Source organism: Camelus dromedarius, chromosome 14 (assembly GCF_036321535.1).
Source record: "Camelus dromedarius isolate mCamDro1 chromosome 14, mCamDro1.pat, whole genome shotgun sequence".
In the NCBI taxonomy this organism is placed as follows: domain Eukaryota; kingdom Metazoa; phylum Chordata; class Mammalia; order Artiodactyla; family Camelidae; genus Camelus; species Camelus dromedarius.
In genome coordinates, this window is record NC_087449.1 from 22,285,749 (window position 1) to 22,308,181 (window position 22,433).

Consider the following 22,433-nt stretch of genomic DNA (forward strand, 5'->3'; position numbering starts at 1 on the left):
GTGCTGGAAAATATGACGAGCATTGATGAAGACCCTGGACACCCAGAGCCCGGCTGGTCTGGGGGTCCTGATGGACACCTTCGCTCCCGGTCCTCAGAGGGTGACAGATCAGAAGCGCCCTTCCCAATCTCTCCCCCCGGGTCAGTGCAATGATCTGGCCCATTTCTAAAAGCCTGCTTTTCTCTCTAGCCTCATAGTAGGACTTCATGGCCATTTTAACACGTGGGCCATGTGTGCACACTTGAAAAGCCAGACAGCATGAATATTTAATAGACAAATAGTATATTGATAATGGTAACTAATACCAAAATGCAGCCCCTACCTCTCTAAGTTATGCACAGCAGAACAGTGCGGAGCAAATGCATAACGATAACCTACTGCAACGTTAAACAAGACTTGCTGCTTTCAGGTGGACTAAATTGTCTGTCCTTCCATCGGGTGACCGATATGCGGGCTCTAAGGCCACTCTGTGAGCTCCTGGGACGTCCTGCTGTGCTAAGTCCCCACGGCCTTGATGGGGTGTTCAGGGGCCAGATACACGCCTTTCATTTTCAAAGGGAACATACTCTTTCTGAGATGAAGTAACTGAAGCTCTTGCTTCAGCTAAATCCTGAGCCACTCAGACGCAATCTCCTCCTTCTCAGTAAGTCTCCCTAAAGTCGCCTGTAGGGTCCCAGGAATCTCCCCCAGTTTTATCAAACAATGATTTGCTCTGCTGTAACTTGTGTGGTCGATAACAATGATGATCTGGAGAAAATCCAAAACAATTTCTTACTGATGAAGTTTATGACTAATCCTGTCTAAGAGACAAAACAAACAAAACAAACCCCGCTCTGTACTAGAAATGCACACCAACCACGTCTACACATGGCAAAGGCTTGGCTTTTACTTTGTCTTTTTCTTTCGACAAAGGTCAGTCTTAATAAAATTTGAAATTTCTTGGATTTTGATTTTTTTTTAATTGGGGGAGGAGGGTGGATCCCAACTGGTATCTCACTTCTGGGATTAAATCAGATATTTAAGAAACATCTGATAATTAGGCTTATGTGCAAGGAATGAAATACACTGGGCTGAAAGAATAGCTATGTGTGTGTGTGTGTGTGTGTGTGTAAAAAGCCCAGAGATAGGCAGGCTAAGGCACACACGTGTGTGTGTGTGTGTGTGTGTGTGTGTGTGTGTGTGTAAAAAGCCCAGAGACAGGCAGGCTAAGGCACACATCCCATCCTGAAGGTGGATTCGTTAATTCAAGATCTGTCGGCTTCTCTGCTCGTGTGCTCTGAGCGTGGTACTCCAGTCTTAGTGGTTACCTCTTGATCAAAGGACCGCTGCTGTGGCAGTAGCAATTGGTCCATTTTCCAGGAAAAAAGAATAAAAGGGCAAGAGGGTAAAGTTATGTGATCCAACACTCTCTTCTAAAGACTTTTCCCGGAAGCCACAGAAGGAAAAAAAGAAGGGAGGGACAAAGAAGGACATTCACCCAGCAACCTAACAAGCTTTCAGTTCTCTGTTAAAGGCGGACTACCCCCTTCCTGAATCCCCTTCCTGACTCCCCTTCCTCACCATGCCCTCTCTGGAAGCCACTGAATCATGTTTTCTGCAACTACAGTCTCCCATCTGACTTGGCCAAATCTCAACACTCACCAGAAGCTGTCTCAGGGGCTTTGACAAAGTGAGTCCCTCCTTGAAATTTGCACTGGGGACCCGCACCCTCCTCGCAGCCTTCCTGTCTCACCGACCTCTCCCTCCTCTGGGCCTCCTCTTCTCAATCCGACATCTGCAGTGCCCAGGTCCTGCCCTCACATCTCTTCCAAATCTGTCTTTGTTTCCTCTCACCATCAACAATATGCTTACAGTTCCCAAATTTATATCGCTAGCCCTCCTTTCTGCTCTGAATTCCAAATTCATTTATCAGCTGCCTGCTCACCAGCTCCCCTCCTGAGTTGACCATTCATCCCAGCTTAACATGCGTGAAACATGGCTCTGGATTCCCTCCCAGCCCCCCAAATCCATTTCCATCTAAATGTTTAATGTCTTAATTAATGACACCACCATTCACCAATTCTCTCAAAAAGGCATTTAAATTTTTTTCTCTTAAACAACAACACATCCAGTGCAGGTCCTTTCAGTTCTGCCTTGAGAATACAGGGCAAGTCTGCCCTCTGCCCTCAGCCCGTCTCAGTGCCCTGGTCTGAGCCCCTCAGCCCGTCTCAGTGCCCCGGTCTGAGCCCCTTGGCCCATCTCAGTGCCCCGGTCTGAGCAGTGGTCGCTCTTGGTCCATGGATGCTCGCCCTGCTTCTCCACAGGGTGGTCGTGCCCATGGCCAAGTCTCTGGTGCATTTCCAGTCAACCAAGGACAGAATGACATGTCCTTACCCCACCTTACCAAGCACCAAGCGGTCTGGGCCATGCCTGGCTCTTGGACCACTATCTGCTGCCTCCTGGAGTGGAGCGGGGAGGACTCAAGGTTTCAGATAGACATCAGGAGAGGCGGGTGGGGCAGAGCTTGGAACAGAAACCGTGTAGAGTTAGGATGTGTTGGGTGAGCAGCTCATGAATAGGCCCTTTTGAGTCTTGAGTGTGTGGGGAATTAGAAACCATCTCTGGGGAAGGCGCTCTGGGGAGTGAAGGTTCGTTGTGTACCTGCAGGGTGACGGGGCCAGGTGGCATCACACAGCACTGCAGGGAGGCAGAACTGAGCTCACCTGGTCTTGTCCCTGTGGTTTTCCCAATAAAAGAACTAGCATTTCCTGCATGCTCACTCCGCCCGCTGCTCCCTGTGAAACATATGCCCCACATCTTGCAACAACACAGTTACTACCTCATTTTCTCAGAAGAGGGTTTGACCCTCAGAGAGGCTGAATTTCTGTCCCAAATCTGCAGTGTGTGCTGGTTACCGTGGGTGACCTGCTCTCTGAGAGAGAAACCATCCTTTTCTGTGGACTGTGCCAATTACACCATGTAAATACTCACAACAGGGCTGATTTCAAGTTACCAGCATGGCCCCAAGCATCCCTCAGAATCCTAAAAAACAAACACTCAGCTTGCCTGAGCCAGTGAAGTACCCCCAACCCAGCCCACCACCACCAACCCGCCCCCCAAGCCCCTAAGATCAACTATTTTTCTCGTTTTACCCAGTTTTTTTAAATCCAGTTTACTAATTTTCCATCTTTCTTCAGATTTCATTTGAGAACATTCTGTAACAAAAATAAAACAAAATAAAATACTATCCTTTTATTCCCAAATTATGTTAGCATTTATATTCAAGTTTGGGGTCTTGACATTGATTCTCTTCTTATTTCCATGATTTTACCTCCAGAACCTACTGGTATTAAAAGAGGACTTCTTCATGTTTTTGTGGGTGTCTTACTTAATCGGTGGTATGCTGGGCATTGGCTCTTAAAACCCAGGCTTTCACTGAGTCATGAGGATCAGGCTTGACACAGATTTTAGGGATTAAAAGATAGCAAGAATCCAGGTTATTATTAGGATATACTTAGCAAAAACTAGTTGTAGTTACCTGCTGAGAAAGACATATAAAATAAAATGCTATTAAAAATGCTGTTTATATTGACATTAAGCTGATTTACAATATTATATTAGTTTCAGGTGTGCAGCAAGGAGATTCAGTATTTTTGCAGATTACACTCCATTAAAAGTTATCACAAGATAAGGGCTATAATCCTCTGTGCCGACAATATGTCCTTGTTGCTCATCATTTCATACGCAGTAGTTTGTGTCTGTGAATCCCACACCCCTGACCTTTCCCTCCCCCTTCCATCTCCCCGCTGGTAACCGCTAGTTTGTTTTCTGTCTGTGAGTCTGTGTTTGTTTTCTGTATACTTCCATTAGTATTACTTCTTAGATTCCACATATAAGTGATATCATACGGTATTTGTCTGTCCCTGTCTGGTTTATTTCACTAAGCATGACACTCTCTAGGTCCACGCATGTTGCTACAAATGGCAGACTTTCATTCTTCTTTAGAGCTGAATAAATTACGCTGTACTGAGGATTTGCTTTGGCTAAGTGATATTTAACAATGATTTTTTTACCTTTGAACAGAGAACCTTCACACATGGGAACGGTAAGGCATTGAGATGTAACCTGATGAGAAACCATCTGGTATCAGACTTGGGACTCAAACAGGAATTTCTGAATTAAAACCCCTTTTTTCTGCATGATCTTCCAAAAGGGACCTCATCGTCCCCATTACATTCAGTTGCACATCTACCCCAGGAGACACTCCTGTTCTTTGGGCTCCGCTCTCCCCGGAGAGCACTGACTGCACCCTCAATGATCACCCCACCTTATCTGCTGTTCAACACGGATTTATTTTGAGCACCTGCCATGTGCCAGAAGCTGTTCTAAAATGAAGTGCAAGACAGCAAAGAAAAAAAAAAAACAAATTTAGGAGGGAAATACAAAATAGCGGAGCCACTCAAACAACAAAATACAAGTAAACACTATATTATGTTTTCTCTAGAATAAGAGTCCTTTAAGGGCAGGGACAATTTCTAGCTTGTTTCCCACTAGGATTGCCCACCTAAAATGGGACTCAGGACAGGTAGATACTAACTAACACATAACGGGTATAATTTTCATAATGAAGGACAAAAATGAGATATAAAATTTGAATGCTCTTTAGAATACAAATACAATCACTTAGGGTATTTTATTTAGCATATAATGGCTTTATATTAAAGAAATATGTTTACTAAAATGTATTCAATGATCCTGTTTAATATTAATTACCTTTTGCAAATAAACATTAACATATTAGACAACAGTAGACTTTTCTAATCTTTATTTATTTTTGTATATATATATTTATTGAAGTATAGTCAGTTTACAATGTTGTGTCAATTTCTGGTGTCCAGCATAATGCTTCAGTCATACATTAACATACATATATTCATTTTCACATTCTTTTTCACCACAGGTTACTACAAGATGTTGAACACATATAAAGTAGATAAACAGTTGACTTTCATTGTCTTTTCTCTTTACAGAGAATTCATATATATATGCACAGACACATATATACGAATATATAATCATATACCAAAAATGTCACTTTTGTTACTGAAAGTAGATGGCATATATTAAAAATTCTAATCAGCTTGTCAAATATTATCCATTAGTAAACAAAAGAAGGACCTTTTAGGCGTAACAACATGGTATCTGTTTTCCAAGCTTGTGGATTAAAAGCCAGGGTCTTGGGAGCTGAGACTGGGTTCTTGATGCTCGTCCACCCATCACGTCAGTAATGAAAGGTACCAGCGCCTGACTCCTGTTTCAGAATCCACTTTGTTACCTTTGTTTGCATCCACCCAGTACTTCTTGAATGATTAAGCAAGATGTCTGATCTCAAGTGTGACTGATAATTTACCTACACATGACTAATTTCCAGATATATCTTAACAGAAGCCTCACTCTGCCTGCTAGGTCTCAATTTCATCCCCCATATCATGAAGTGGAGAAACCCATTTGCACTTTGCACTTCAGATATTGGAGCCCTCCTCCTCGATCCCGAGTGCCCGAGAGGAAACGTCAGCACAGCGTTCGGTCATCTCCACACACACCCAGGTGCACAATTTCAGTTTATGGAAACACCAAACACCCCTGGTAATGCAACCCAGTCTTCTGAGAACGGACCAAGCTGAAGCAGTATGAGCATTAATACTGGGATCTGGGGTAACTAGACTCTGCGACATACCACAAAGGCAGAGTTTTCATGCCCAAAACCAAATTCTAAGTTAAAAAAAAAACAAAACTCCATGGAACCATTTTCTCTTAAGTAGTCATTGTTGTCAATACCTTGTGTTTATTGTAGTTACTCAAGTTTTTCTTAAGATGTCAATTTAAAAGCAGCATTATATTATTATGATCTCATACTTATTTTTAATTCTCAGATAAAATTTAAGCACTAATCAAATGGTGATGGCATAAACAGAAAATCTTACATCTTAATATGGATAAAATAACCCCATTCACTTTCTATAACAACCTCCACAGGGAATAGCCTCAAAGTATTTTTATTCAAGTAGGTTCTAGAGAATCCATGATTAAAGTACTTATAACAGTTCTCTGCTTTGATTCATACGTTATTTGTCACCACATTCTCTGGTCTGTTCTGAGTATCCGCTTGACACGACAGTCACATTACATTAAATACAACTCATTATTCTTAACTTTAGCCTCTGAACTTGGCTGTTTCATTTTAGTCATTTATATTGTGTACTTTTTGCATGTATCACTTCGGGTTTGTTCATTTTTTTCCTTCTTTTCTGCAAATTTCCAATTAGTGATTTTTCACAACAAAAGGCACACGTTCCCTGGAATGCGGGGGGTTGGATCTTGACTGCTCCTGGCGATCCCAGTTTAGATCCGCAGCCTGGGGGGAATCGTAGCCCTTCACCACCTGCTGCTGTCTTCCCCGTTCACCATTTCTCCCACCACATTGCTCTTGGTCTGTCCTTGAACAGACTGAAAGATTAAGTAAGCCTTCTGACACGTGTATTTTTGCCTCTGGGAGAAAAAGAACAGCAGGGCGGGGCTGTAAAGGCGCTGGACTAACGATGAGCAAAGATGAGACGTGGGTCAATCTGACCCTGGCACTGAGTGGCCAGGTAGCTCAGAAAAGTCACTTTCAAATCTCTCAGCTGCTCACCTGCCAAAGGAGGGCTGTGTGTTGACAACTGTTTAGTTCTCTTCACTCACCTGTCAAGATGTTAACATCCCACAAACAGTGGCTCCACCCACTCCATTTGTCTGACGGTGTAAGGAACTCCCTGGAGGTCCCGCAGCACGTCATGGACACAGTCATGTAAACCCGTGAGTCTCCCCACTGCAAGCTGAACCATGATGTCTCCCACCCAAGGCGCCATATACCTTCAGTTTCTCCTGTCAGCCACAGCACTTCTGAAACTACCTCTGCAACTCTCCAGAATCTCTCCCAGACAAAGCAATCACCTGTTTAAGAAAGTGGGCTTGTTTTAGACCACACTTTATGACTGCTGGAAGTACTCCCACATACAGCCAACCACTGGCTCTAAAACCCCACTCGACTGAGAAGTTATACACAGCCGTTTAACATGCCATCAAAAACTAAATCCTAACAATTTTATTAGCCTCTAGGTTCTCGCTGGCCTGGTTCTTTAGAAACCATAATGACTCAATTGCAGAATGCTGATTAAATGCACAGTTCACTGCAAGTATAATGCTCACACATTTACCTCATAAGTAACCAGTGTTAAATGAAGTATTTTACCTTCTTTGGGTCATTGCTGACTAACACCTGATTTTGAATACACACACACACACACACACACACACACACACACACACACAAGAATTTCCCAGGTCCTCTCTTAAATCTTTAGCCGGTTGTGAAAATCTGAAAAATGTCTCAGAACCTCTTTCATGCACGTTAATGTAAGTGACTTCATGGAGTCAACACACGCAAACATGTTTAGCACACATAAACATGGTAGACTTCAGAAACCAAAGCCTCACCTGGTTCCTGCCAAATTACTTTGACAATGTAAGCTGACTACACTTCAATAAAAAAAAATTACTTTGACATCCGATTATAGGTGACTTGTTCTAACTTCTGGCATTTGCACCTTCACCATATCAGGCAGCTGGAATCGCAGACAATGGAATTAACTGGTTGGTTTTCACAGGTTTTAACAAAAACAAACAAACAAAAAACAGCTGGGTGTTGTGTTGTAACCCTCCTGCACAGTCTGATTTCAGGTTTGTAGATGTGGCTGTATTTGTCATCAGGACACTTAAAAAATCTATTTGGCTTTTTTAAAAAGCTCCAATAATTTCTAGATATATTTGTTTTTAAATAATCCACATGGTGCAATGGGACTACTAATGGATTAGTTATTTTAGATAATTTATAGAAGTCACCTGGACAACAATTTTCATCTTTAAACCAGTTATACAAATAAGAAAAATTGTGTGCTTTGTAAATTGTGGCATTATAAAAAGTATATATTGGGAAGGAGGTAATTGGTTTTGGGCACTTCTAAGAGAACGTTTTTCATCTAAAGCTGGATTATTATTAGTCTCACAAATTGAGGGCCATTCCCAAAGACATGGAACTATGGAAAGTTCACTCAGTTTTCCTGATTCTCCAGCTTGCAGACTTTAGATCTTGGATCTTTTTGGTGTTCAAAACATGTTAGCCAATTCCAATCATAAATTTTCTCTTACATGTCTATATCTGTGTCTATATCTATCTTCTATTGGTTATTTCTCACTTTAGAACCCTAATACACAGTGCAGTTGCTCAATCACGTGTTGAGTATGTTTTGTTTTCTAAGAAACTACCAAACTGCCTTCCAAAGTGGTTATGCCATTTTTTAACTCTCACCAACAATGAATGAAAAGTTCCTATTGCTCCACATCCTTGTCAGCATTTGGTGTTGTCGGTGTTTTGGATTTTTGCCTTTCTTATAGATGCGTAGTGGAATCTCATTGTTATTTTAATTTCCATTTCCCTGAGGACATGTGATGTGGAACATTTTATCATGTGCTTATTTGTTGTCCAAGTATCTTTAATGAGGTGTCTATTAAGGTCTTTGACCAGTTTTTAATCAAGTTGTTTGTTATTGTTGAGTTTAAAGAGCTCTTTACGTATTTGGGATAACAGTCCCTTATTAGATGTGTCTTTTGCAAATACTTTCTCTCAGTCTGTGGCTTTTCTTCTCATTCTCTTAATATTATAATTTACAGGGCAGAAGTTTTTGATTTTAATGAAGTCCAGATTATCCTTTTTTTTTTTTATGAATTGTGTCTTTGCTGTTGAATCTAAAATGTCATTGTCACACACAAAGTCATCTAGGTTTTCTCCTATGTTATCTTCTATGAGTTTGTAGTTCTGCATTTTGCATTTAGGTTTGTGATTGATTCTGAGTTAATTTTTGTGAAAGGTGTAAGGTCTGTGTCTGTATTCATTTTTTGCATGAGAATGCCCAGTCATTTCTGTACCATTTGTTGCAAAGACTATCTCTGCTTTATGGCATTGACTTTGCTCCTTTGTCAAAGATCAATTGATTATATTTATATGGGCCTATTTCTGGGTTCCCTATTCTGTCCATCAATCTGTTTGTCTATTCTTTTGCCAATATCACACTGTCTTGGTTACTGTAGCTTTATAGTAAGTCATGATATTGGTAGTGTCAGTCCTCCTGAAGTGGAATTTTATTTAATAAAAAAAAATAAATAGGGGTATTTAAAAACTAGAATTAATCCCAATTTGGTGTGTGAAGAAATGTAGTATAAAGAAGGAAGTAGAATATTCAACAAAAGTAGTCTCATTTTAGGTGCATATTCAAACTACTTTGAAATAAGTAAAAACTGGGGTATTCTAGATGTTAAGTATCCAAATTTTAAATGATTATACTTAAATACATTATCAGAAGGAACTACAATGTCTCCCCATGCAAAAAAAGAATAATATTTGCTCTTATCTCTATCACAAGAATATTATGATAAAAGAAGATAAAACATGCTTGAAAGTACTTTGAGTACATGTGTTTGTGTATGTAAGTCCCTCTTCCTCCTGAGGAGCTATGATATTATTTCGATTATTTCTTCAAGTGGTGTTCTAGAACAGGCTCTCTCGGCTACTCATTATCACTCTACTAATGTCATTGTTGGAAATTACTCCTTAGGTCTGGTGCTCCAGCAGAAACGACTGAATAGCTCACATAATTCAAAATCATGAATTTTGATATTTTATTTTGGTCTCTATCCTTGTGCAGAAACTTAAATGAATGGCACCCAAAATAAATGTGTATAATAAATTGCCTTTACCCAGTAGGGTCAAATTATTCTCCTTGCAGCATTATCTTAAATACACTTAAATTCAAGGCAATAAATTCGTTAAAGAATTAACTAAATCATGGATGACTTTCCCCCCCTTTCATCCATTTATTCAATTAAGGTCATGCATCATTTTTAAAAATCATACTTTAGAAGTTTTATGAACACATTTGACCATGTCACACTCAGATTTTTTGCCAAAGTTGAACCACACCCAAAATTTAAGCATGGAAGCAGAGAACATTAATCTTTGCTTTAGTAGATAATAATCAGACTCAGGAAAAAGGCATAGAGTAAAAGAATATAGCCTTCTTGATACTAAAATCAGGACAACCTCCCTTCCTTTTGGTTTGGACTGTTATGAGACCAGAACTTTTCCTTTTAAGATACAAGATGCTCTTAAGTGCTTTGCAATGGGGTATATTAAAATATCAATTCCCCAAATATAGAAAAAAATAACTTGAATGAACACAAACATTAGCAATCTTTCTTTTATTTATAGCTTCGATAATCAGATAATCAGATCAGTGTCTCAACAGAACTGTACTGACATTCTTTTTTGCACTGTTTTTGTTCCAGAAAATAGTATCCCCAGAAATCCCCTGGTATTATTTACCATCATCTTAACATATTGCAACTTCTACAGGTTAGAAATATTTGCATCATTGACATACATCCCCGTAGATTTGACAGCTTACTTCATTTGACATTGTAACATCATGTCTATGGATTTACATTATAAAAATCTCATGAGCATGTCAATGACATAAAACCACATTACAGTGCAGGGGAATTAGTGACATTAGAAAGACACTGTGAAAAGTGACTAGACTGTCTCATTTCTGGGAGCTTTGTTTCATTAAAATGGAAAACCTCTTGACTTAATTATTAAAATAAATTTATATGTCACTTTTTAAAAAAAATATTATTACCACAAAAGAGAAACTTTAAAGAAACTAAGAAAATAGGTTGAACAAAAGAGTGGATACTTTCTGTTTCACTATTATAATTTGTTTCATGTAGTTAATGGCAATGCTACTCAGGCCAGAAAAGTGATGGGGAGGGAGAGGCCCCACTCACTTGTCACTTACTGTTTGAGCATACACAACTCTACAGCATGAGTACAGAAAGATCTGGCAGCGATTAAGTCAGGGTATTGAAAACTTAAGCCAAATACTATTTATGGTACTAATAATTCAGAATTCACCAGGTTGATTTAAAAGCTGCCTGGGGATAAAACTCAACTATTTCAAATTTTCTAGTACATAAAAGCATCCCTTTGTTTATATTTTTATCCTATTTTTACTTTAATTTCACTTTGAGGTATGACATCCTGTCCCATCCCTTGGTTACACCACGAGACAAGTTATTTGGTGACAGCTAGAGGAATAGCCTCCACTGCAGTTACTCTCATTCACAGCATGAAGGAAAATAAGTTGGACACTTTTCAGTTAATAGGGCAGAAATACGAATCTTTCAGATGTCCCCAATTTTGTATGCTTCTAGCCAAATCACTTTTATTCCCCTTACTGACATGGGTATTAATGTATAAGGTTCCCTAGAGTCTCTTGCTTTTATGCAAAGGAAGGCTGGGTGTTGTGTGAAAAAGGGACTCTGAGTTTCCTTTTTGAATTTACGGAGTTTAGGAGTAGCACGTAGTCATGTGTAGCTGGGCTGACAGGGAGCACAGCGCACAGTGCCACTTGTCTGCTCAGGGATTTAACATGACCTCCTGGAGACTATTGCTGATATTAGCTCAGTGACTTTTTATCAGATGCTTTAATTATAAAATAAATGTATCATGAAGACAGCAAACTTTTGTAAATTTCTAGTCTTCTTAAATCTTAAAAAAAATTTGGAAATGTGCATTCAGATGACACATAGATGACAGATATGCTATTTTGATAACAAATTGTTATTTGGGCCCTTCTAGTGGAAAGAGGCTAGCTTTTGTGGTCAGAAATGGCATGGAGCTGTGGTCTTCTATATATTAGCTGAGGGATGTCAAACAATGGAGGGATAGTATCAATTTTCAGGATAATTTTGAGACTTAAATGAAATAGTGCATATACAGTACCCAGCAGGGGCCGGACAGACATGAGCATGTGGCTCTCCATTCATGGTATTTGCATTACATTTTTTTCACAATAGTTCCAAGAAGAGCACATATTCATTTTTGCAACTAGCGGTTTTCTCAATAAGGAAAAGAAAAGAAGCCTCCAACTTTAAAATATCTAAATACATCTAGAAACCACAGCCTATCTCTATTGTGACTCAGAATTTGAGTAGGACTCAAGCACCAAGATCAATATTTTAGATGTATTTCAAAGATTCATTTATTCTCCCTTGAGAGTGATATACTAATAAGAAAATTAATGGTGTTTGGTTTATTTATAAATGTTTATTTTATGAATTATTTGAAAAATGGTTATAATTTTGGAGGACTGGGAACAAATGATAATATTCTCACCTAAGTCAATGGTCTCACTAAATACGTGTTACCTTGAAATTTATTAACAGTGTTAAGTGGTAAAGATTAAGTGCATAATGTATAAAAAACAGGGTAGAGAGAATGATTATACATGTTGTATTGACATATAATATATATTATATATTATATACATTATACACACACACACACACACACACACACACACACACACACATATAGCGGGGGAGAGAGAAAGACAATGTCTTCCAGTCACCATGAGGAAACTTTGAAATGAAGTTTGCAGTTCAATTTGAAAGTGTTCTTTCTATGTCATTCAGGATAACCAAGATTATACAGCTGTAACCAAGATTCCTCCATACCTCAGCAACTTAAAAAACAAAACGTCATCTCTTCTCACACCAAATTCCTATCATTTATAAACTGTGGACTCTCCTCTGTGTTTTCAGTGTCCTCACTCTAAGAACCAGGCTGATGACACAGCCCCTACCTACTTAAGAGCATTGCTGGTTCAGCAGCAGGGAGAAGGAGATACTGCCTAGTCTCACAACAAAAAAGCAACCTGAGGTGACACTTGTACTTCAACTTACTGGACCAAACTGGTCTCACACCAGACAAGGATGAGAGAGACAGGAGGTGAAATTCTGACACACTCCTGGAAGAAATGGACTGTTTGGAAAATGGCACTAGCTACTATTGAGCTACTGATCCATAAACCAAGTTGTCACTGGCTCCAGGGTATCCAGGACACCTGCACGTGCTCAGCAGCTGGCAGAGAGTCCGGCACTGAGAAGGGGCCCAGAAAAGAGTTACTGAGCGAAGAAGTGTATTGTTAGAGATGAAGCTGAATGGCAGTAATTGTAACAGGCTATCCTCTTAGTAAACTTAAACTATCTGCTGAGGAAAGGCTGAGATTTGCAGTCTATGGAACCAAATGAAATTAGCCTGCACTGCATGGCAACTTATAATCAATACCCTCTAATACCTTATTTTAAAAATGTAAATGAAGCCATCTACCCTAAAGTAGAATGCAAAAAATTTTTAAGCTGCAATATTGTTATAATACTAAATCGATCTCATTTCAACCATTGAGAATGAAGCCACACAAGAAAACCCAGCTGGGATAGGTTTATAATCCAAATAAAAAATCAAAATTGCAATTATAAGCACAGATGGAAATATATGGCTCTGGAAAGTGTCACTGTGTATAAATTCAGGAGCAATTTTAAAGCAAAGGGTACTGATTGAGTAACACAAGTCTCCTCAACTGAACAATCTAGAATGCCCACCCATAATCCCTTGACTTTTCCCATGCCTTGCCTGCCAGCATTACATGTGTCATCTTGCAGTCAGTTTACTGACACCCTGTAGCTCAGCTGGATAAATGAATCAGTAAACAATGAAAAATACGCTGAGGCATGCTGTCATTTAAGGAATAAATGTTAAGCTAGCTAGAATTATAGAGAGGAGGAAACAGGATATGGAAATAGAAAAAGGAGGAATGTGTGAGTGATTAAATATGAGGTCACGTACAAGGGATCACAGAACAAGTCAAGGAAGGATTGTTACAATGGAGACATTCAGAGTAAGATGGATGAGATTTATGTTCAAAGTACAAACACATGTAAAATTTTAATAAGTCAAGTGTTGTTTCAAGCAATTCATTAGGTTCTTTAAAGGTGATGATCAAACCAAACTCCAAAACAGATGCAACTAGAAATACATGTATATGAGGCACTGAGGTTCAGCCATTTGGTTGCTACACTGTAAACTGGCATTATTCCTTGGGTAGTTGGATTGCATTGCCTGCTGCTTTTATATCTCATCTCACTTGAGCATGTATTTGATATTCAGAGAAAATGTAGGGTAATTAGTGAATGCTGCAAGCACAAATGAATATTATTTCTATGCAGACTTTTTGGCAACTGAGAGTTGCCAAAACATCTGGAGAGAGTAACCCAGCATCAGAAACATGGATGGAGAATGGAGGCTTTGCATTCTAATCACATGCCTGCCTCTAGCTCCACACTTCATCTACTTGGGTCTTCCCTCTGTCTCCTGGCCGCACCATCTGGCTAACCGAACTGAGAGTTCTCCTGGTATATGTCACAGGACAACAGAACAGGGATCATTGAAAATTCCAATAAAGAACCAGCAAAGAACTGACTCATAAATCAAAGCCCCTGTCTTTGTCTTTAAAACATTCTGAACTTCTAAGTGGCTGCTGGGCATCCCATTTACATTCTAGGTCTTTTTAGGAAGCAGCAAGATATAGATAAGATGCGCAGAGAATAAAGCCAGAAAGTATTAGGCTTTGTTCTCACACTTGTTACCAAGACCTCACAGGATCACTTCATGCCTCTTAATGAATGTTAGTTACATCAAATTTTAAAAGAGTATAAAGTTTACTCTGAGCTGTCTGCAGGATTATATGGTTAATTCATGTAAATTATTTTTATACACTCTACAGCAATACAAACATATAAGAAGTTACAAAATTTTAGCACAATGTTTCTAAGAAATAGTTCTAAGAAATCACAGAAGTGCTGGAATATAATAAGATTTTTTTGATATTTCCAAGTCAATGGAAATCTTACATCTAACCAGGATACAGATGCATGGTCACTGTATAGCAAATGCTTTGACAAATATACTGAGGGTCAGGTCCACTAAGGCAGGCAGATTTTGATGCCAAAACAATTAGAAGTCAGCAGTGCAAGGGTGCTTTCTTGTGTATATTTTAAAGTTAACTTCTTACTGAAAAATATGAATGATCTGTGAAATAATTTAGACAGTAACTCTAAAACTCTGCCATTCTGATTTTTTATCTTACTACCTAATGTTTACACCCTCTTTTTTGATGTATTTAATTTCCCAATGAGAATTTTCAGTTTCATATTTCACTTGAGAGATAGTTTGTGTTAATAGGAAAATAGCACAAATTATAACAATTTGTCTCAATTATGAAAGCAACCACAGAGATAATCTAGTCTTTATGTAAGATCTGCCATAAAAACACTATAGTTAACACTTACCGAGTACTTATTATGCTCCATGAACAGGGTTAAGACTGTGTGTATGTGTGTCTGTGTGTGTGTGTTGTGTTCATTTAATCTTCACACAGCTCCCTAATTAGATAAACAGAGACTTGTTTAAGGTCACTCAATTCAGATCTGTCTTCAGAACTTTGGTTGACTAAGAAATTCTCTGTGTATCACACATATTTTTTGGTGGCTAGCCAACAGAACATTGGCATATGACAGTGGTTTAAAGAAAATAAAAAGACAGAATGATCTTCTATGTGTGGGTGTGATGCAAATAAAACACAATAAATTGCCAAATAGAAGGTGAATGTTCATTTTGTGGAATAGTTTTTAAACAAAGGACAAAGGGACTCAATTCATATTCACAGCAAAGCACATTATTTTAGGAACAGTTAAATGCTCATCACTCTTCTGTAATTCTGTTTTAATTAAATATTACCATTAAAGACCATACTAAATAATGTGCTAACATTTCAGTTCGTGGATAAGATATTAATCTGAGGTTCTCTATCATCAAAGTGTTAAAGTGTTAGCACTAAGTTACCTGATCTCTGAGAACCCTGGGTTTTTTGTATTTTAAAAAGAGAGAGAGAGAGAGAGAGTGAGAGAGAGAGAGAGTGTGTGTGTGTGTGTGTGTGTGTGTGTGTGTGTGTGTGTGTGTCTGTGTCCTTCTACTATGTGTGATGTATTAGGAGGCTCACAGAATACAAAATATGTGGATGTATTATTTGATTCCCTCATCAGTGTCTCAACAGATCTTTGGTAGTGTGAACTTAATATGCTTAAGATGTATCATTTCTTCAGAAGATAGCTATCTTCAGTCATAATATAAAACTTTACAGAGATATTAAGTCAGTGTTAATGCATATTTACCATGGAAGTCAATCCATTCTATTTTCTTGGCTTGGAATAAGTAGTTACCAGACTTACAGGATACAGCATACTTAAGGGAGAGTGAAAGTCTTCAAATGCTTAAGAGTCACATGAGTGCCAAGCAGGCATAAATGTGATTATAAATTCTGGGTTGTTCTGTAATATTAGAATGTTAACCTTCTATTAACTAGTTACTTTATATATAATATGTATATATATACATATATAATATATATACACACACACATATATAAGTTATATGTATGTGTGAGTATATGTATATAATTATTAAATCTCTGAAATAATCAGTTTCTTTGTCTGCAAAATTGTAATAATAATAAAACCCTGTCAGTGTTTCTTGTGAAAATAAAAGGAAATAGTATATTAAAAAGTACTTAGGATAATGCTTTCTGCATGGTAAAACAAACTTAAATATTACTTTTATTAATAGCTATATATTGAAACATGACATTATCAGTTTGTTTCATTATAATTTGAGTGAAACATAAGATGTGGATAAATGATTTGTTCTCTTAATCTATTTCACATTAGTACAATCAAAATTCCTAATAGTAATACAGATGTTAAAAAACAGTAATATTGAACAAAAATTTTATCCCAGAAAAAAAGTCAGGATCAAAATGTATATATACCTTTATCAGGCAGATGATATAGTTTTGAAAGAAGAGTAAAGAGTCAAAAACACAAAAATAAAGAAGGTAAAGATACCATCTTATTTGCTGTCTTCTATTTCCTACAAAGATAAGTAAGAATTGTTTTGCTCTAGGAATGTTAAGTTGTTCCCCAAAATTCCTCTCATTTATCTTCTAAATTCAATACCATCATGGTGTGCAATGACAGACTTGTTCTCAAAAGTCTGTATTACTATTATGTCTTGCTCTCAATTTCTCAGGGAAGGAAAAACAAAATAAGCTATAGCTCTACAAGGACAGCCTTTGTGTATGTGCTCAAACATGAGCCAACAAAAATGACAGTCTTACTGAAAAAAAAAAAAAAAAAAAAAAAAAAAAAAAGCAACTAAGGGTAGAAGAAAAAGGCAATCATGTCCCAAAATGGAATATAGAGTTTTTAAGACTCAAAATTTAGTATTGTAAAGAGGTTGTTAATTATTAGATCCACTTCATAAAAAAAAAAAAACTGTTTCAATATTGTCTTTTCAATTCTATTCAGATGAATATAAACAAATGAAAACTCTATTTGTTAAAAGTGTCCATTATTTCAATGCATGTGTAAATTGGGTGTTGGAAAAGAGCCTGCAACAGAATTTCAAGAATTGAGTCATTTGCATTCTTATATTCAGGGAAAGTTGGTTTAAGCAATATATTACTTTGACAAGTAACCATGAGCTTCAAAGTAGAGGAGCATATTAATGCACTGATCTGATTTCACTGAAGGAATACACTTTTGGACAGCTCAAGTGATTGGCTGCAATATACGGAAAGAAAGGTGATTACTGGAGCCACCCTGTGCTGTTCTGTGAGCTCAAGTCACAGCAGACATTAAAAAGTCACTATTTTCACATGCTTGTCATAACCTTTGTGTCACAATTTCAGGACAGAGAGAATATAAGACAAAGAACATCATGGAGAGAAAGTTAAAGCAAGTCTGTCAAAGATTTTTGATCTGCCTTCTGTTTTTCTCACTGTTTCCTGAAAAGCTTGTGTCAATCTCACTTGGCCAAGTTTTCAAACACAGCAACTAATTTGGGAAATATCTGAACACAATCAAGTTGTCATCAGCCTATCTTGTGGGCATTCAGGCTTCCTGGTAATGATACTTATTTGGAAAGCCAAATTTAGATCACTGTGCTTACACTGGCCTCTATAAAATCAGAATTTAAATTCTGCCTTTTAAAGTTGTAAACATAAGGCATCTCAGGAAGAGTCCCGAGTTAGCAAGCCCCTAAATGCAACATTTTTGTATATGACACTGTGATGCTCTAGGAATGACTAATGAGTGGCTTGCCCAGGGACTCTTAAGTTACATATTAATAATCAATAGCATGATTAAAAGGGAGGAAGCCCAACATGCTATACAACATTTTGGGATAAAGACAATTTAACTGAGTAACTATTACTGTGAACATCAATGATGTTAGTTCTATGCAAAAGTTTACATACACCAACTACAAATTTTTTTTTCAAAAATATAAAGAGAAAGAAACTTAAACAAGTCATTATAATGGTTAATATTTCTTATTCATGCTTATTTGGAAATCTAAAGTTAGAGCTAAAATTCAAGTTAATGTTATTAAGGCATACTTAGATATGTATATCATCTTCGTGCTTTTAAATAAAATTCTACTTGGAATCTAACAGGCAATTAACCATAACTTCAAGCCTAGACATTTAGAGAAAGGCATCGTTTTTCTGAGGGCTACATAACACTACACAAAAAGAGAACAGTCAACAAACTTTTAGAGTTAGTAATTTTTAATCTATTTATGTTTCCCACAACAAAGGGGTCTATACTGAAGCACTTTCCATTAAAAAAAGGAAACAGGCCACGGCCACTCTCCCTCTTTGGAGACAGACCACGCTCTGTCTATGGAGTGTGTATCTACTTTTATTCTGAGAGCCCAACCCCCACACCTCGTGGCCTTTCTCTTGCCTTTCAATGTAACTCTCTGAATAAATGTACCTTTACTCAAAAAAAAAAAAAAAAAAAAAAAGAAAAAAAGAAAAGAAAGAAAAACTAATTAGTTTGAAAAAGAATCACATCTACCTTCCTTGATAATCCCTTGCCTAATTGTATCACCTTTTTACAAATACAAGAATTTCTTCTACCCTTAATTTAACACAAAACCCATTATCTAAGCTATGAGCCAGCATATTTTTATATATACACAGGTATGCATATGTACATATCCATATGCATTTGTTTTAATTTGATTATTTAGTAAATCAAAAATGATTATGAAAAAGATATAAAATATAGGTATCCCTTCAAATTGTATTTCTCTGCATGTTTCAGTCCCAATTTATGTGGATCACCTTGTCCATATATGTTCTAAGGACCCAGGTTTCTTCTGACTTTTTACTTTGGCATCCTATTGTCCCATCTACAAGTTTGTAGCTAACTTACTCTATCAACCCCAAGAAAGAAGATAAGAAACAGAGAGGAAGCAGTGTTGCCTTAAGAAACTGGCATGAGACTTGTCTTTATGACTGCTGCTTATTCTGCATTAGTGAGAACTCAGTCATGTGGAAACAGACAAGAAAGCTGAGAAGTGTACCCTCCACCTGGACTTCCATGGACCCTACAGAACAAGTGCGGAAAGAGAGTTAGTGTGAGAATGGATACTGGGGAAAGTTAGAAAGCTCTGTCATATTGATTCATTTCTATTTTAATAATTTTAAATAATAATTTTAATAATTTAAAAATATTCATCATCTAAGAAAACCCATTAGTATTTTGAAATTGAGAGTTCCCTAGTCACTGTCACTCTTTTAAATTAGTATGGTATAAACATGAATTTGGTGAAGAATTTCCCTCTCCCAGGGCCACCAGCTTTGTCAGAGTCAGAGTGGTTGTGAGTTACAATTCGCTGTGTGTGCTCTGCAGTTTATGATGCAATGGCACACTCATTTTTGAAAGGAAATGGTCAATGGCATGCTCCTTTCTGAACATTATGTGGCAAGTAAAGGTCTCAAGATGACTTATAATTAGTAGATTTTTAAAATGTAACTTTATGACAGAATGAAGATTAGAATTCAGGATATACTTGATAAAATCACAGAAAATAACACAAAATAGTTTCATAATATGAAAATGTACATTTTCATTTAATTCACACAAGATGAAAAACTCCAAGGAATGCAACTAAATCTTTCAAATGTAATAATTTCTGACTTGTTCTGGATATAAAAGTCTTACTTATATATCTACTGTCATTTATTTAAAAAAAATTAAAAACACTAAGTGGAATCAGTGTGGGCTATGTAGATGTGACCTCAATTTATGAGGTTTAAAATTTGTGATTTGATTTCTGAAATCTTTAGGTTTTAGATATATATTTTCTGTCCAATTTAATTTCATGAATTTTAATAATATTTGGCAAATAATTTTTAACATCTAAGCTTGCTACCAAGGAAATAAAATTTGCTTTTTAGAACAGTCCCAATTCTTCAAAGTCAAATTTATCACTAACTGAATGACAGGATCAAAAGAAGGCTCCTAACTGACCCAAGGTCAAGGAAAGTTTTTGGCCCTGGCTAGATTCTATATTGCACTAGAACTTGAATATAAATGTATAAAAAATATATTTGCCCACAAAGTAAATGGCATGATGGTTTCAGAAATGGATAGCACTGTGGGCAAATAATCAAGAATCAAAATGATATTCACTTCCTCAATAAATACTCATATGCTCATTGCATTCAGTCTTTGTCAGTCAGTGTTCTACGATAGATATACAAAATCAGCAGAGGAAATAAAATGGTCTATGCCCTAATGAAGTTTAAATTCTAAAGGGAAAGATAGGCAATAAACATATAATTACAATTTTGATGAGTGTCATAAAAGGCGATGCAGAGAGATCATTTACTGAGGCACCTAATCAGCTCTGAGGAGATTAGCAAAGAAGTGACATGTTAGTTAATACATAAAGGATGTTGTAAACTTATGTATGTGAAGATGTAGTGGTGAAGAAGAGGAGCTCCTGGAAGAAGCAATTTCCTGTTGTAATGCCTAAATGTGAAAAAAGCAAGCATGTGTAGAACCAACTGATGTCCCACTGACCTGAAGCACTCACAGATGTAGAAGTAGAGGGGGATGAGAGATGAACTTCAAGAGATGGGCAGAGACAATATCTTAACAATACTTGTTATCTGTATGAAGCATTTGGAACTTACTGTAAACAGCAATAGAAATTAGGAAGGATGGTCAAAATGCTCTATCTCTAGTCTCAGGAATAAAAGGCAGTGGTTCTCTGGTCTACAGCAATAGCAGTGGTGGTAAAAATGTGACAGACTGAAGAAGGGGTTAGATCAATAATATTTGGTGATAGAGCTGAAGGAGGAGTGAGAAAGAGAGAGGAGTGAAGACTGATTCCGAAATTATTGCCTTCAGAAACTGGATACATCATTTTATCACTGAATAAGAAAGAAAACAACTGAAGGAGGGGCTAGTTTGAGAGTTTAGATAAGGGTCATGAGTCTCTTAGTCTAAGTAATCTTTCAGACATCTAAGTAGAGAGATTAGTGGGGAACTGGCTATGTAATCTGCAGGTCAGGACAGTTTCTAGGTTGGACATGGAAATTCAACAGTTCTCAGCTTTTTCTGGTAGAGGAATCCTTTAGAGAGGATATTAAAAGACAACAAATACATGTTAAGACAGGTTAAATCAAGACACAGAATTGAAATGAATGATATTCTTTCACTTTACTAAATGATCTAAATGGAGTGATTCACAAAATTATCAAATACCTAGGAACAAAAAGAGAAACATTCTTTTCTAAAAAAAAACCAGTTTTTAACAATAGGTGCTGATTTAAAGAACAGAAGTGGTCAATTTAAAACAGCCTAAAGAATTATAGAATATAAAAATTAAGTAATTTTAAATTACTAAGTAATATAAGCAACTAATTCCAATAGAAATGACCTAAGTAAGACACTGACTATAACAGCCTAGGACTAGGACAGTGACGTTATGCATCCCAGTAACAGACTGTCAGTGGATGAAACTGTGTGTCTCTTATCAGATTACAAATAAAAGACTCTTTGTCTAAAACAACGTTTTCTTCAATATAATCTCTAGTTGTGCTCAAGAAAAGGTAAGGTGAAAAGTTAAAATAAAGTTTCATTTCTACCATAATGTTTTATTTGGAACAATGGCTTTTATAACAAGAAAAAATAACAACGCACATGTGCACAGTTTTGTAGGAATTAACTTTCTCTCTTGAGGACTCATCCTTATTACTCTTATTAACACTTAGAGATACTTTAGCTATTAAGTTCATGATCCTAAGAAAAGTTGGTGACTATGTCTTTAAAGTAATTTGAGCTAACTTTGTGAGGCGGAAAAGCCCACTAGAGTTACAAGACCTATGTTAATATCCTGATTTTACCATTTACTTAAATTTTCTGAACCTCAGGGTTTTCACCTGGAAAACAGATTAAAAACACTTTGATCACCTTAAAAACCAATTTGTGAAGAACAAAATGAGACAAGGTAAGTGACAGATTTTATTACAATGTCTAAAGCA

General features: G+C 37.1%; 1 long non-coding RNA gene across 6 annotated transcripts in view; it reads right to left on the bottom strand.

The window, feature by feature from the left end:
• Positions 1 to 4,789: 4,789 nt before the first annotated feature.
• LOC105107131 (uncharacterized) overlaps positions 4,790 to 22,433 on the bottom strand; it is a 60,831-nt gene continuing 43,187 nt past the window's right edge. For 5 of the 6 annotated variants that reach the window (XR_010383798.1, XR_010383797.1, XR_004140841.2 and 2 more), the window contains one exon: positions 4,790 to 6,972. This is a non-coding gene — a long non-coding RNA (uncharacterized LOC105107131). The remainder of the gene's footprint in view (positions 6,973 to 22,433) is intronic. The other variant, XR_010383799.1, reaches the window with a different exon arrangement.